This window comes from Apostichopus japonicus, chromosome 8, assembly GCF_037975245.1.
Source record: "Apostichopus japonicus isolate 1M-3 chromosome 8, ASM3797524v1, whole genome shotgun sequence".
NCBI lineage: Eukaryota > Metazoa > Echinodermata > Holothuroidea > Aspidochirotida > Stichopodidae > Apostichopus > Apostichopus japonicus.
This window is the reverse complement of record NC_092568.1, coordinates 8598566-8608872: the sequence shown is the minus strand read 5'-3', so window position 1 is coordinate 8608872 and position 10307 is coordinate 8598566.

Below are 10307 nucleotides of genomic sequence, written 5' to 3'. Positions count from 1 at the left end.
TTTGTGAGAGGCTATCACGGCATAGTATACGCTGTACCATAGTAAGCTTTTTCTCTATTCAGTAGATAGAGGCTAATATAGGATATGGGTACAATAAATGGTAGGCTCAATTATCAGCAAAACCTTTTACATGAATTCCACTTTAGTATCCAATTCCACTTTTCATCCAACATGCAGTGCACATGAACAAATTATTACAGTTATACATTTAACACCCATATGGTGCGTTTTGTTTACCACCCTACAACCACTAGGGTCCCTCAGCTAGACCTATATATTAGACAGTTGCTGCTATGTAAACTTGTTCAGAGGAGTCTTCCGTGGAATTGGTATTTCTCGGTTGTGATTTGTGAACTTCAAATTTTCCTTCATTATGTTCTTAGTCTGGTTTCCAAACCTTTCGTTCACTTTTTTTTTATCTCAGGCATGATGAATGGGACGCCTTCACCTCCCTCAGTATTTGATAAAGAGCTAAAAATGAGGTGCACTGTTGGGTCGAATAGAGATGTTTAATGAAGGGTCCCTTGACTGCAGGAATGGTTGCGAGTATAAATAACACACCTACCATACCAAGTTGTGATTATTTGGACACTATTTGATAATGGAGTACTTGATATAAGCCGGTATTCACCCATGATCATCACATAAGTGAAGTTTCAAATAAACTATGTAGGCTTCCTAGTATTACACTTGGGATTCACTAAACTAATATTATACATTGTCAAGTCTTGCAACCAAGGTTAGAATTCACGTCGCATCATATTGTGGCTCCAAACACTCACAACGTTACAAGTATTTTTCTATGATGAATGAACAATCAAGCCCCCACCAACGCAAAAAAACAAATCCTACACCTCAGGCCTAATGAAACAAATAGATATTTATCAGAAAAGTATCGAAACGGTTAAAGAAGCTAAAGGGATTGTCTCAACATGAATGCGTCATGAAATTAAAGACACTTAGATACATCACGCAGACCGCGTTTTTTATGCAAAAAAAGTGATTCTAAAGCACCAACTGTTCATTAGGCCTACTTTATGAAGTATTCAAACACATACCAACAGTCATTGTCCAAAGTTCTCATGTTCACGTCACACATTAAATGGTCCAATATCCTTAAGTTTGGGAAGAGGGATGTAATGGGGGGGGGGGGGCGTCACTGTTATCCACAATGTAAATGGGATGTTGGTAAGGACATACATTTAAATTAAACCCGATTCCAATTTTATCGTCGCGTTCTCGGTAAAAAATTAGGCCAAGTCACATATTCAGAAATATAAATTACTTAGCCAACATTTTTACTAAATGTTATAATTAAAGTGCTTGGCATCACTCACACGTGACACATGGGCATTGATGGAATGATACCGTGTAAGAAAACTCCGACAATAAAATGACGAGCAATTTTAATAGACAAAAAAATCCTCAGATTATCCATTTCTCACGTATTCAGTTATTAAGTCAGTTATTTACAAGGGAGGCGAATATCAACAAATAAGACGTTTTGGTAAATTTAGAACTTTTGCAGATAAAATCGGTTTTCTTTCCTCGTCATGCGTGCGGGGCGGGGCGTGGGTTGCTCATCACATGCATATATATTAAGTTAGGCCAATAATATTGAAAGTGTTGCCTTCTCCTCTAAGCAATTCTTGCGCTCTTATACAACTGCATATGCTACTCAGCCCTAAATTACCATGTATACGAAAACGATCCCAACATTAATGTATGCTTGAGGTGGCATCAAAGCCTCAGTCACTCTCCTATCGATAGAGAACCGACCGACAAGAGATTTCAGGAAATAAAAGGATAAAAGCAAACTAAAAATGTTAAGTGAAAAGACAGTCTTGAACAAAGTTTTGCAGGCAATGAAAGTATACGATTGCTCAAAATTCGTATCGAAGCAGCAAACTAGCTCACCGTAGCTGAGATTCATTACAAAGGAAACCAATCACTCATGTTGAAGGACGGCCTTGGTTTATATTGATTTTGAAGCAGAAAATGAGACGCCCTCTAAATTTTCTTTCCGTGAATGACTATCCCTTTAAGCAGAACATGTATTTTAGATCCTCCTGCAAACAGGAACTAGCGAAGAAGCCAACATTAGCTTATCAAAGCCGCAAGCTGACCAAAGTCAGTCTCTGAGTTTCATATTTAACGTCCATGATTATGAATTGTCAATTGTCAACAACTCTGTAACTGGACGACATATACATTAAACTTGGAGTGACTCGAACTCGGGACCTTATGATTGAAAGGCACCGGCGTTACCCACTGAGGTAACACTCCTAATAATTTAACTATTTGCCCGGGATACACACGTGACGCGCAACATAAACTGAACTATTCATCTCTATAAAAGCAAAGAAACACATGTAACTTTATATAGTGATCGTAAGTATCCTCGAGTATTTAATGTCATCTTATTACGGTACCTTCTCATTACCACATAGACAATTATATGTGAGTATAGACTTAAAGCTCTACTCAGAGGCTGAAATATATCAGACACTTAATGACTCGCTAAGATACTGAAAGATGAGAGAATAACGCAATCATAATCATTATCGTATAAATATGGTTAAATTTAAAAATAAATTTAAAAAAAACTTAAACAATTCTTCAAAATCTCGAAATCTCTGTGTTTTTTTCAAACTTAAGATTTCGTTCCAGTGATTTCCGACATTATTGGTAAAAGGGACTTTAAAGCACCTTAACGGTACCAAATTCAGTGATAACTGCGTTGCGCAGTTGACGTGACCACGAAAACGTGTGAAAACCATTACACACACACACATATGTGTATATATATAGGCCTATATATATATATATATATATATATATATATATATATATATATATATATATACATATATATATATATATATACATATATATATACATATATATATATATATATACATATATATATATATCTTAACATATATATATATATATATCTTAACATATATATATATATATATTCCAAAACAACCATACAAAGCAATGTTGAAAAAGTGTGTTGCACGTTTTTTCTTAACTTTATGACTATTTTCGCATATCTAGCAGGTTTATCATCACTAGAGCGTTCTATTAAACTGTTTGGTCAGATTATGTATTCAAGTTCTTGCCAAAATCTGTGAACTTATTGCAAATTTCAAAAGTTCTGTCAATGTTTCGATAATTGTTCAGAAAATAATATGAAGAGGATTTCTCTTTTCCTGTCTGTCTCCTCTTTTCTCTCTAGTTTATTCCTCCCCCCCCCCTCCCTCTCCACCTCCACCTCTCTCTCTCTCTCTCTTTAACAAGGACAGTTACATTTAATCCCCTCCGGTACCTGCTCCCTAATTTTCCATGGGACTCCGTTGGAGAATACATCAAATAACTCGAGTAATGAGAAAGACACGAACGGCAATGTATTGGTTGTCCTTACCAACAATCAACTTACTAACACAAATGTTTGCTAGTCAGGGAACAGCACGTACAGAGACGTGCTCAAGGAGTACCACCTTCACGTTTAAGAGTAACAAATTGACTGTTAATAAGATTGGAAATGTTTCCCCCCCTTATTTGTTTTGCTAAAAGTTATAAGGTTAGCCGTATGTACTTTCGGCGTGAAAATAGACAACTCTTACTAATTTAAGCAAATGAGCCCAGTCAATAATGGATGAGTACAAGTAACTGGAGCTAATGACAACCTTCGTGGAATGAAATCAAGCAGGCTATCAACAATAACGCACGTTTGCATGGAAGGAGGCATCAAACTTTAGTGGGAAGTTATTCACTCCTACAGCCTAACATACAAAAGAAAAAGGTTAAAGAATCTATGGCATACAAAACTGTTGTAACTATATTAATTCACTTTTGATGATACTTTATGATAATAGCTTATATATACAGCGGGAGGTCCGGGTTCGAATCCCGGTGGAGGCTGAAAGTTTTTTCACTGTTCCGGATTTTCAAACTCACTACGATTTCAATTATATATATATATATATATATATATATATATATATATATATGATACTAAGATAAATGGTCGTTATGATATGATGTTCTGTGATGATACTAACGGTAGTTTGCGATGATAACTATGGTAGTTTGCGATGGTAAATACGATTTATAAAGGACTGTTTTAAAACAAGAAGTGTCACAGCAAAATTTGAAAAATTGTACTTTATGTATCATATAGCACAGAGCGGTTGACTTAGATTGAAGGGGATGGCTTCTACAATGATAAATATTCTTTGATTATTCACGATACGTTGTGATGACATCTATGATACTCTGTGATTATACTTTATGATACCAATTATGATATTTTATGTATGATGGTTGGTTTATAAACACGTACACTTACAAGGCTGCAGATGAGATAAAGTCATTAGGGAAATGATTATGAGAATTGAAACGGAAAGATTAATCTTTCAGAAAGGAAGAAATTTAACCGTATATATTTTCGCTGATTCTGCGAACTTTGATTGATTGATTTATGTTCATAATTATTCTCTCTCAGATCATTTAAAATCCGCAACGGCGAAGTCATCGTTTAACTGAATCCGTATATTAAATATCACGTGCATGTTTAATTTATATATGCAAATGTATGGCCTTTTTTATTTATCCATCATGAAAATCTAAAAGATAAAATTAAAAAAGATGTCGATCGGTTCTGTTCATTCAAATGGGAAACGTGATTTCGACGTTACATTGTTAGTTTGCTAACTATAGTTAATAAATTAGCCTAACAACAGAATTAAAATTGAGCAGGTTTGTATAGTACCAGTACAACAGCGTGAGTACGCCGAGTATAGTAGCATGAGTACGCCGAGTACAACAGCTTGAGTACGGCAAGTAAAACAGCATTAGTACACCGAGTACAACAGCATCAGTACGCCGAGTACAACAGCATGAGTACACCGAGTACAACAGCATGAGTACACCAAGTACAACAGCATGAGTACACCGAGTACAACAGCATGAATACGCCGAGTACAACAGAATACACACGCCGAGTACAACAGCATGCATACGCCGAGTACAACAGCATGAGTACGCCGGGCACAACAGCATGAGTACGCCGAGTACAACATCATATGTACGCCGAGTACAACAGCATGAGTACGCCGAGTACAACAGCATGAGAAGGCCTAATACAACTGCATGGGTACGCCGAGTACAACAGCGTGAGTACGCCGAGTACAACAGCATGAGTACGCCGAGTACTACAGCGTGAGTACGCCGAGTACAACAGCATGAGTACGCCGAGTACAACAGCATTAGCACGCCGAGTACAACAGCATGCACACGCCGAGTACAACAGCATGAGAAGGCCGAGTACAACTGCATGGGAACGCCGAGTACAACAGCGTGAGTACGCCGAGTACAACAGCATGAGAACGCCGAGTACAACAGCATGAGTACACCGAGTACAACAGCATGAATACGCCGAGTACAACAGAATACACACGCCGAGTACAACAGCATGCATACGCCGAGTACAACAGCATGAGTACGCCGAGTACAACAGCATTAGCACGCCGAGTACAACAGCATGCACACGCCGAGTACAACAGCATGAGAAGGCCGAGTACAACTGCATGGGTACGCCGAGTACAACAGCATGAGAAGGCCGAGTACAACTGCATGGGTACGCCGAGTACAACAGCGTGAGTACGCCGAGTACAACAGCATGAGTACGCCGAGTACAGCAGTATGAGTACACCGAGTACAACAGCATGAGTACGTCGAGTACAAAAGCTTGAGTACGCCAAGTAAAACAGCATTAGTACACCGAGTACAACAGCATCAGTACGCCGAGTACAGCAGCATGGGTACGCCGAGTACAACTACTGCGAGGATAAGTATCAGCCGACTTTAGTTTTCAATAATTCCTTACATATACGACTAGTCACAATGCCACGTGAATACGAGTACCGCTTGGAGTACAAATCTAGAATATGAAAGCTAGAATATGAGTACCGAGTATGCAGACTTGAATGTAAGCCAATATGCTCTTATTAACTTGAACGAAACCTTTGGAATCTGATTAATTAATTAATTAATTAATTTACATAAAAAGACCGAGTGAAAAATACTTGGTATGAAACTAGAACATTTAAAGTAATGAAGTTTATAAAGAGACTTGATGAAATATGTATGTGCCTACAACAGCTTGACCGCACCTATAACTATTGCGTGTCAGTCGGTCGGTCATTCGGGGCCTACGTAACCCGAGGTCAAATCGCAGCGAATGGAATGAAAACGTGTAGTACCGTTGTTATACACACATATTAATCTTGAAACTACATAATAGTGTAACAAATATTGCGAATCAGTGGGAATGTCTAATAATATGTACAGATCTATAAGCAGTATACGCTTTCAGAACGCTCAAACAAGTGAACATATATGATGTATGAAAGAGCAAAACCAGACGTTATTGCTGTAAGTATGCCAGAAATGGCGGGAACACTTCATGACAGGTACACTATAGGTAAGTTGCAGGGTTAACGTTACGCTTGGTTTACATTCTGTATCCCATGTTTTTGGATCGTATTTTAACCTATCTATGATTTTTAAGAAAACTGTAATGGTTGTTCAGAGAGTTGGACTAAAGCCTATATGCCCATTTTGTGTACAGAATGATAACAAAGTGTCGAACTTCGCGAAAACGTGTTGAACTGTTTTCGTATCAGCGTGCAATTCACGTGCAATTCACTCCATACTGTACAGTATTTTTCAGGCTCCAACCACGTGACGCAATGCAATTTTTCTTTACATCAGGAAGTATAACGCGTGTTATCGGAGAAACAGAATAAGGTCAGTTGCAAACCAATATAATATAAGAATAAAGTGTCCTTTAAAAATTTGATGCTATTGCTGCAGGTATATTGGGCCTTTGGCATTGACAAACCTTTGTCGTTTGTACCCATATTCTTTCCTCCTTTATTACGAAAGTTTAGAGTTTGGCCTGACGTTTCGATCCTATAGCAGGATCTTCTTCAAAGGCTAAATTTTAGCCTTTGAAGAAGATCCTGCTAGGATCGAAACGTCAGGCCAACTTACTTTTACACATTCTCCTACACAGGCTCTCTAGTGGATAAGCAGTTTGCTAACAGTTTTATTTTATTTTTAAATGTTAGAGTACTAACAAAACAGATTATAAGAAGTTGGTCTAAATACGTCGCCACATGTGTAGGAAACCATCAATTAAGTCCTATAGTTTCATCCCCAATAACAACTTTCGTTCTCTCTCTCTCTATATATATCACAAAAAACAAAAAAAAAGTCTTTTGTGAAAAAGAAATATAAGCCTACCTTCAACCGATTGCGAACTGGCCTATATAAAGTTTTGTCGTAAATTACATATTTTGTCCCTAAAATTAACTTATATTTGGTTTGCTATATTTTTTGGCATAATGTCTTGGGATATCATGTTCATACTTGATTAACTTTTCCATTTAACCTATACGAAAAACGAAAAGAAAAACATGCTTTTTAACGAAGGCCAGTGAGCATCTATAGTATTGAGCCTTACGTTTTACATTCATCTCACGCATTTTTTGTTTCCTCTTTACTCTATTAAACGTTCTCTGTATAAATGCACAATTTTGTTTGATACACTTACAATGCCTCTCTTCACCATCTCACAGTGAACTTGGATTAATTACCCAATTAAACTTCTTTTTTTTCACGAAGAGAATCCACCCAAATATGTAAGGCGCAGCTAATCAAAATATGGCAAACTCTTTCAAATTTCTCCCATATAACATGAAAGTATAAAATTTTAAAAAAAAATATTAAAAAGAGACTAATAGAGAGAGAGAAAATGATAGAAGGTGAGATACGTGATTTAATTGTTCCATCTGGTTAAGCGTTTTCCAAATTAGGTATTGTTCCAATGTTAACATGTGACCATTGGTGCGTGCAAGGTAAATTAATTCCTTCTTGTAAGTTTTGTAACGCGAGATGAGTGTCGCACAATTAGCCTGTGAAAAATGAAACGCGCTAGTCTTTGTCCCCCCAATTTGTTCTGTGAGAAGAAGGGGAAAAAATAAATTTTAAATTGATCAATGAAAACAACCGCTTTGTGAGGGGAAAAATTAGGACTTTTTTATAACCTTGGCGGAGTTTTTTTTAATTTTTTTTTTTTTACCTTTGATGTTATATTGAATTTATTTCACTATGGAAGGGAGAATCTGTTTGTAGATGCTACACCTTCACAGGTATTCTACATGTTACATATCTTGAAATTTCAAATTGAGAGAGAAAAAAGGGCAAAAAAAAGCATATATATCCTATTTAATATAGATCTCTTTTCGCGTGATACCCTATATAAGTTGCAGTGAGGTTGATGCGTGCAAACATATACAGAGGGAAGAAGTGTGTAGACCTGAAAGTGCAGATGAACTTCATATTAGGCAAACATAGAAGTGATAAACCGTTCATGCATGGCCTATGTGTATATATACGATATGTGAACAATTCATATAAGCATCATTCGGCTATACACGCAGGCGTATCGAGGGCTTCAAGATATAGAAACTCATATTTAGAGAAACTGTTTTAAGCTGAATTTGATCATGCTAGATGCTATATTCGGTACTAAAATAATAATAATAATAACAATAATAATGATAATAACAATAATAATAACAACAACACTAATAATCATAATAATAATAATAATAACAACAACAACAAAAATAACACCAATAATATTAATAATAAACTAAAAGGGGTATGTAAATCTGGCGATAAAACGATGTTTACATCATTTTGGACATCATAATTTTGAGTTTGAGATGAATTATATGCTTATCAAAATAATAAGATTATGTTTACCCCAAAAAAATACTGCAATGTATCTATACAAAATTGCATAGGAATTTTGACTATACTGTGCATAAAGCATTTTTGCTTTGTTATATCGGATGAGTTATTTCATGTACAGTATAATGTAAGTGCTCACCTCGCTTCACGTTTGATCTGTTGCTGTATATGATACAAAATAAAGAAGAATAATCATAATGATTATAAGAAACTCAAAATGTTACTATACTATACAATTGGCCCAAAAAATTGTACTAAAAAGTAATACAAACTAAACTAATTTGCAGAAAATAATTTTAATCTCACATGAGTGTATATTGCAAAGGCCTGCAACATGTCAACATTAATGTCTAGTCTAAAGTCATCCTTTCGAAGGCACGATACTTCGAAAAAATGATATGGTTAAACGCTAAAATGCAAACCCTATACACCAATATTGATTGACCTTCAATTATTTGGTATACTATATCGAAACCAAATCTTTAATCGATTGATAAATATTTTGACGGCAATCAAGGAGCAAAATTGACGTTATTTCGTAGAATTGCATTATTTCTTATATTTTTATTGTATTTTTTTTAATGAAATAAAAGAGCAGCAATAGCATCCTCACTTTAACAAAAAATTCATTTAAGTGAGTATTTATATTTTATTATAATTATGAGCCAATTCAATACAAAATGAAGATTATTGATTGGATTGATTAAAAATTGATGATGATCCGACTGTCACTCTATTTAATCTTTAATCTATAATGAAATTTATGCTTCACGTTTAATGTTTTTTATACCGGTAATATGAAATTTATGCTTCAAGTCTTTAAAGCTGTATTTTTTCGTTAGGTTGTATTTTCTTGTTATTCTGCAGACCAAGTCCAGGGACGCACCCCCCCCCCCCCACACACACACACTACCCCACCCCCATCCAGCCACTGCATGACAAAATATAAATAAAGAAAAATTGTATAAATATATAACATGTATTGAAACCTGAACTGTCGCAAATTCTTCAACATTGTTTCAAAAGTTGCAAAAAATGGCACCATTTCGCATTGAAGCGCCCTCCATTTTACCAAAATTTTTCAAGGAAGGGGGACCACACCTCCCCTCAGCTTCCTCTCCTAGTGATGGAAAAATCATGGTAGTGCCCCTGAACAATTCATGAAATATTTGGATATTCCAACTATAGGATCTCTGGTTACAACCATTTGTTTGCTCCGTACTATCAAATAATAAATAAATAATAATATAAATACCATATATTAAAGTGCTGTTATCAATAAATAAAACATGCTCAAGAGCACTGTACAAAAGAACCAATAACTGGAATATAAAATTACCAAACTTAAGAAAACCTCAATGTAATAACAACAGCAATTTAAGTAAAAATTGATATAAGACAGGGTTATAAACCACAATAAAGAACATAAAAATATAAATATACATAAAAATGGGCACAGTAATGTGAATAAAACA